General features: G+C 39.5%; 1 long non-coding RNA gene across 1 annotated transcript in view; it reads right to left on the reverse strand.

The window, feature by feature from the left end:
* Nucleotides 1–521: 521 nt before the first annotated feature.
* LOC138159491 (uncharacterized) overlaps nt 522–7,142 on the reverse strand; it is an 8,641-nt gene continuing 2,020 nt past the window's right edge. The window contains exon 3 of the long non-coding RNA XR_011167904.1: nt 522–5,152. This is a non-coding gene — a long non-coding RNA (uncharacterized lncRNA). The remainder of the gene's footprint in view (nt 5,153–7,142) is intronic.

Raw genomic sequence — 7,142 nt, forward strand, 5'->3', positions numbered from 1 at the left:
ATTCCTGCTCTTATCCTAGGAGATCTCCGTGTTCTTGATTAAATTTTGGATGAGGTTTTTCATCACAAACATCCTGAAGTGGATTTGAACTCACATTGAAAATACATTCTTCTAATCCACTCTGCTAAGGGTATGGGAACTTTTTGTATTGAAGTATTTACAATGAAATTTCAAGAAAGTCTTTGACCTACGGATGAAAAATGGGGAATATATAACCTTAGGGGCAACAAAAGCAGACCCAGTATGTAAAGCAAAGATTTGGGTGTGGCATCGGGGATCCTGTTGCCAGACTGAAAAGAATTTACAATCTCAGTCTTTGTAGCCAAATGACAATTGCATAAACATCTACAGTGTTTACTAAGAAAGGAAACTACAGATGGGAAGATGTTTTTTTTATTAATTTGTTTGTTTACTTTTAGTTTACAAGATTAAATTCCACAATAGCTTGAGTTTCAAATTCTGTCCCTCACCCTGCCCTCCTCCCCACCCCCATCCCCACCCCCCATGGGGGCATACAATTAGGTATAGGATCTGCAAATACTTTCACATTAGACATTAGTCAGGTTATAAAGACAGGTTGTATCAGATGGAATGAAAAATGGTAAAGAAGAAATGAAACCAAACAAGAAAAAGAAAAAGATCAGGTAGTTTGCTTCAATTTGAATTCAAACTCAGTTCTTTCTGGTTCTTTCTCTGGATGTAGACATCTCTCTCCATCATGAGTCTTTAGGGATTGACTTATATCACTGCATTGCTGAGAAGAGTCCAGTCTATCAAAGTTGGTCATCACACATAAGTTTTGTCTGTAATTGTATACAAATTTCTCCTGGTTCTACTCTTCTCATTCAGCATCAAATCATATAAGCCTCTCCAGGTAAATATGAAGTCCATCTGCTCCTTGTTTCTTATAGCACAATAATATTTCATAACATGCATATACCACAACTTGTTCAGCCATTCCCCAATTGATGGGCACTCCCTTGATTTCCAATTCTTTGCTACCACAAAAAGAGCTACAATAAATATTTTTGTACATATGGGTCTTCCTCCCACTTCTATGATCTCTTTGGGATATAACCCTAGAAGTGGTATTGCTGGGTCAAAGGTTATGAAATTATTTATAGTCCTTTGGTCATAATTCCAGATTGCTCTCCAGAAAGATTGGATCAGTTCACAACTCCACCAGCAATGCATTAGTGTTCCAATTTGCCCACATCCTCTCCAGCATTTGTCATTTTCCTGTTTTGTCATCTTAGCCAATCTGACTGGTGAGATGTGGTACCTCAGCGTTGTTTTGATTTGCATTTCTCTAATCAATAGTGATTTAGAGCATTTCTTAATATGCTTATAGATATCTTTAATTTCTTTCTCTGAAAACTGCCTGTTCATATTCTTTGACCTTTTATCAATTGGGGAATGACTTGTATTCTTATAGATTTGACTCAATTCTCTGTATATTTTAGAAATGAAGAGACATAGGTCGTAAAAATTCTTTCCCAATTTCCCACCTCCCTCTTAATCTTGGTTACATTGGCTTTGTTAGACGCTTTTGAATTTAATGTAATCAAAATTATTCATTTTGCATTTTATAATGCTCTCTAATTCTTGTTTAGTCATAAAGTCTTTCCCTCTCCACAAATCTGACAGGTAAACTATTCCTTGCTTTCCAAGATTGCTTACAGTATCAGCCTTTATACCTAGATCATACACCCATTTAGACTTGATTTTGATATATGATGTTAGATAATGGTCTATACCGTTTCTGCCATACTATATTCCAGTTTTCCCAGCAGTTTTTGTCAAATAGTGAGTTCTTATCCCCAAGACTGGGGTCTTTGGGTTTATCAAACAATAGATTATTATAGTGATTGACTGTTGAATCTCGTGTACCTAATTTATTCCATTGATCCACAACTCTATTCCTCAGCCAGTACCAAGTAGTTTTGATGACTGCTGATTTATAATACAGATTAAAATCTGGTATTGCTAGTCTACCTTCCCTAGCATTTCTTTTCATTAATTCTCTTGATATTCTGGACCGTTTGTTCTTCCAAATTAATTTTGTTACTATTTTTTCTAGCTCTATAAAGTAGTTTTTTGGTATGGCACTAAATATATAATTTAATTTAGGTAAAATTGTCATTTTCATTATATTAGCTCAACCCAGCCATGAGCAATTGATATTTTTCCAATTATTTAGATCTGACTTTATTTGTGTGAAAAATGTTTTGTAGTTGTGGTCATATAGGTCCTGGGTTTGTTTTGGCAGGTAGATTCCCAAATATTTTATAATGTCTACAGTAACTTTAAATGGGATTTCTCTTTTTATCTCTTGCTGCTGAATTTCATTAGAAATATATAGGAATGCTGAGGATTTATGTGGGTTTATTTTATATCCTGCAACTTTGCCAAATTTATTTATTGTCTCAAGTAGTTTTTTACTTGATTCTCTAAGTATATCATCATATCATCTGCAAAGAGTGATAGCTTGGTCTCTTCTTTGCCTAATTTGATTCCTTTGATTTCTTTTTCTTCTCTAATTGCTACTGCTAGCATTTCTAGTACCAATTTACCTGGTAGACCCAAGATGCCAGTAGTGGAAGGGCCATTCCCTCCTCCTTCTCACTGTTATTTCTTCATTACTGTATCTTCAGAAGGCAGAGCTGTAGTGGAAAAGTAAACCTTGGCCAGGACTGTCCTTTTTTTTTTGTACTTCTCAGAACACTGGGGCAGAAAGTTCTCTATCCCCATTCCCCCATACCCAAAAGGGTAGGAATCAGAATATCATAAGAAGTGGACTCTGCTGCCTGGGGTCAGCACCACCTCTAGAGAATAAAAGGAACAAAGGATACTGAATAACTCAGTCAACTATATTTTTCTTTCCTAAAGACAGAGAAGTTCAAACCTCTATTCTCATCTCAGCCTAGGAGGAAAAACTGACCTTTAAAAGGGACCCTGAACTCCTGCCCCCAGAGCCACAAGACTGGCCACCAGTCTTTCCTGAGGGTAAAGAACTGGTGACATAGCAACAAAGCATCTCTGGGTATGAGGGTCCCCACCTGGTTCAAAAGCAGGAAGTGGGAGGGAAGGGAAGTGAATCTACAGAGCTGAGGGGGTAGACAGGATGAGAGTATAGGGAAGGCCGCTGGCCACAAGATCTGATTCCCTGGAGAACCAGAAAAGCAGACTCATGTGCTGCCCCCTCTTCAGACATGCACTGAAAGCTCCTCTATGGTGGAAACAATATGAGAAACTGATCTATCTGCTCTGGCCCTTGCTATTTACCCCAACTTCTCCTTGTCATGGGAACCAGGAATCCTGGATTCTCGGGACTGCCTTTCCACCAGTCCCAGGACTACTTCCCTGTAGTCACTAAAAATACATGTATGAGTAAGTCAGAGAGAGGAATGGAAGGACAAGAGGTCAGAGAAAAACTTCAAAATTCAAGATCTTGGTGATGGCACATTTGGGTTTCTGCTGAAATTGAAATATAACCCCTCTACATGCACAAGTGATCCCCTTCTACCCTACATTTTCCAGAAGATACCATTCCCCCCCAATTACCTTTACTGTCCCATTAATCTTTAATCTTTTACTGACTGCTTCCCTGCTTCCCACAAAGATTCTATCTTCAAAAAACCCTAATTTGATCTGGCCTTCGGTGTTGGCTACTGTCCTGTATATCATATGTCTCCTCCCCTTATCATTTAAACTCCTTGAGAAGGCCATTTGCAACAAGTGCCTTCACTTCCTTTCCTACCACTCTTCCTAACTCTGCAGTCTGACTTCGATACCATCATTCTACTGAAATTGGTGTCTCCAGAATTCCTAATGATCTCTAACTGCCAAATTAATGGCCTTTTCTCAATCCTCATCATTCTCCTCCTTGAAGTCTTTGATATTCTCACCCTCTTCTTGATAATTTCTTCTCTGGGCTTTTGTGACACTGCTCTTCCACTCTCTTAATTGACTTGTCTTCTGTTTCTTATGCTGGATCCTCATCCAGCTCACACTTGCTAAGTGTTTATTCCAGGACTCTGTCCTATGATCTCTTCTCTCTATATACTATTTCAACTGGTTATCTTATAGGCTCTCATGGTTTCACTGATCATCTCTGTGCAGATGACTCTTATCTCTACCTGTCCAGCCTTAGCCTCTCTCTCCTACTCCACTCTCCCATCTCCAGCTACAGACATATCTCAAACTGGATGTACTATAGATATCTTAAATTTAACAGATCCAAAACTGAGTTTGTGATCTCCTCCCCCACTCTAACCCTTTCTCTTCCCTTTTATTTTGAGGGTACCAGCATCCACAACCACTCAGGCTTATGATTTAGTTGTTATCCTCAACTTCTCAGTCTCAGTGCTCATATCCAATTAGGTATCAAGTCCTGTTCTTTCTACTTTCTTAACATCTCTATTACACACCTATATCCATGGGTAGACTGATCTAATATAATAAAAATAACATTAGTCAGGGCGGCCAGGTAGCATAGCTAGTAAGAGCACTGGCCCCAGTGTCAGGATGACCTGGGGATCAAATCCGGGCTCAGACACTTAGCACCCACCCAGAAACACCTGGCCGTGTAACCTTGAGCAAGTTACTTAACCCCAATTGCTTAAAAAAAGAAATAACATTAGTCCCTACATTAATTTATTCAGGGTGAGAAAAATTATTATTTTGCTATTATGTTAACAACCAATTATCAAATTAGAATTAAGGCTTTTCCCCTTTATTTCTTCTTTCAGGGACCAGTCCAAGTAGGTAAGTCAGACAGTCTCTGCAGATCATAGTTGATAGAGGAAATTGCCCTAATATTCAGGATACACAGTCCTCTATGTTGGGCAGGATCCCATCCAATCAGGAGACCTTAATTCTGTTTAGAGTGTAAACTGAATTTAATCTAGGTGAATTCTTGCTCTTGGAATAAACTGATGTCCTCATACCCTTCCACTAGAGTTTAGGATAACCCAGCTCATAAAGGAGAAAACCAACCCTGAGTGTTCTGGTTGGAGATGGATTCATCTGTCCAGACTCCTGGAGGCAGCCATCAAGCCATATTCTCAGCAGGAGGGCTGAAAACTTTTAGCCTACCCCCTCATATAAATGTCCACCAATCACGGTTGATTTTTCCTGTCAGGGGCATTCCCTTTCAAAAAAAAAAAATTAAGATATTCAGTGTCTCCTTTGGTTACCAAGAAAAACGACTTACCATCAATTCATTATTAACTAACCTAATTAACAAATTGATTATCAATTACCCATAAACTTTGTCTCAGATTTTTCATTGTCACAAGTGTCATACCAATCAAACTGCCAACACATTACTTTATTGAACTAGAAATAAAGTATTAAGTTCTTCCTCATCTAGATGAACAAAAGGTCTGAAATCTCAAAGGAAATTGTTTAAAAAAAAAAAGTGGGAAAGAAGGGGCCCCAGCAAGCAATAAACATTCATTAAGTGCCTACTATATGCCAGATACTTTGCTAAGCAGGGGTTATAAAATGAGGCTCTCTTAATGAATTTACAGTGTAATGGGGAAACGGCAAGCAAAACAAATATACCGGGGGCAAGCTATATACACGTTTAATAGTCAATAGTTGACAGAGGGAAGGCACTGGAATTAAGAGGGGTTGGGGAAGGCTTCCTATAGAAGGTGGGATTTTAGTTGGAACTTAAAGGAAATTAGGGAGGTCAGTAGTCAGAGCAGAGAGAGTATTGTAGGCATTGGGGACAGTCAGAGTATATGCCTGAAACTGAGAGATGAAGTGTGTCACTGGATCAAAGAGTATCTGGCAGGGAGTAAGGTGTAAGAAAACTGGAAAGGTAGGAGGAAGCTAGTTATGGACTTTGAAAGGCAAACAGAGCATTCTGCATTTGATATGGGAGACAACAGGAAACCACTGGAGTTTACTGGGTGGGGTGAGTGAGTGTGTGTGCATGTGACATTAGACCTATCACTTTAGTAGCTGAATAGAGGATGGAGACATACCAGCAGGCTACTGTAGTCCAAGCATGAGATGATGACAACCTGTACTAGAGTGCTGGCAGTGTCAGAGGAGAGAAGGGGGGCATTTATGAGAAACCCTGAAAAAGGTGAAATTGACAATTCTTGGCAAAAGACTGGATAGAAGGGGTGAGAAGTAGTGAGAAATTCAGGATAATTCCTAGGTTGTGAGTCTGAAGGGTAGGATGAATTCTATTTTGGACAGACTGAATTTAGGATGTTACTGGATGTCCAATTCAAGATGTCTGAAAGACAACTGGAGATTTGAGATTGGAGAATAGTAGAGAGAACAGGATAGGCAGACTTCAGACATCAGCATAGAGATGGAATTAAATCCATGAACTGATGAGATCACCAAGTGAAGTAGTATAGAGAGAAGAAAGGTAGACTCAGGACATAACCCTAAGAGACACCTATGGTTAGTGATGGAATCCTAATAGAGCTGCTCCTACCTACCCAGCACCCTCTACTTCCCCCACAGGCCAATGTACTTATGCCTCACTGCTCACTAGAGCAAGTGTGTTCCTGACCTCTTAATTCCCACAGAAACAGGTGTGTTCTTGTATTCAACCACAATATCTAACTATCCATCTTGACCAGACAGGACCACAATAGCTAGCAAGTCAGAAGACACCACTACCAGGATATAGAGCAGGATGCTTAACCACCAAACAGAAGAAGGGGCCCACCCCACGATAGCACCTTTGAAGTTCCACTGAGGCTAGGACCCTTCCTTCATTACCTAATCCCTTAACAAACTCCTTCTGCCTTTTTAACATTAATCATACTCCTAAATTGTATGTAAATTTTGATTGTGTAATCAGCATCATATTCTCTATAAAACTGTATGTCTCGCCTTACTGAAGTTGCTAATTCCTCTAAGGGACTTAGCCTTAAGAGTGAATTCCCCAGAGAGTGAAACCTCAAAACTATAATAAATCTTTCCAACTGGCTTGGAGTTGATCTGAGTCTTTGTAAATCTTTAGAGACGTCCCGTGACAACTCTACCCAAACCTCATCAAGAGTGTGATCTGGAAGGGGATCCAGCAAAGGATCCAGATGGTCCAGATGGGTAGGTAGGTAAGATTCAGAGGCATGCTACCGTGTTTCCCCGATAATAAGACCTATCCC

Source organism: Petaurus breviceps, unplaced genomic scaffold (genome assembly GCF_028583685.1).
Source record: "Petaurus breviceps papuanus isolate PSGF00001 unplaced genomic scaffold, PetGlider_PUasm1.0 176, whole genome shotgun sequence".
NCBI classification, from domain to species: domain Eukaryota; kingdom Metazoa; phylum Chordata; class Mammalia; order Diprotodontia; family Petauridae; genus Petaurus; species Petaurus breviceps.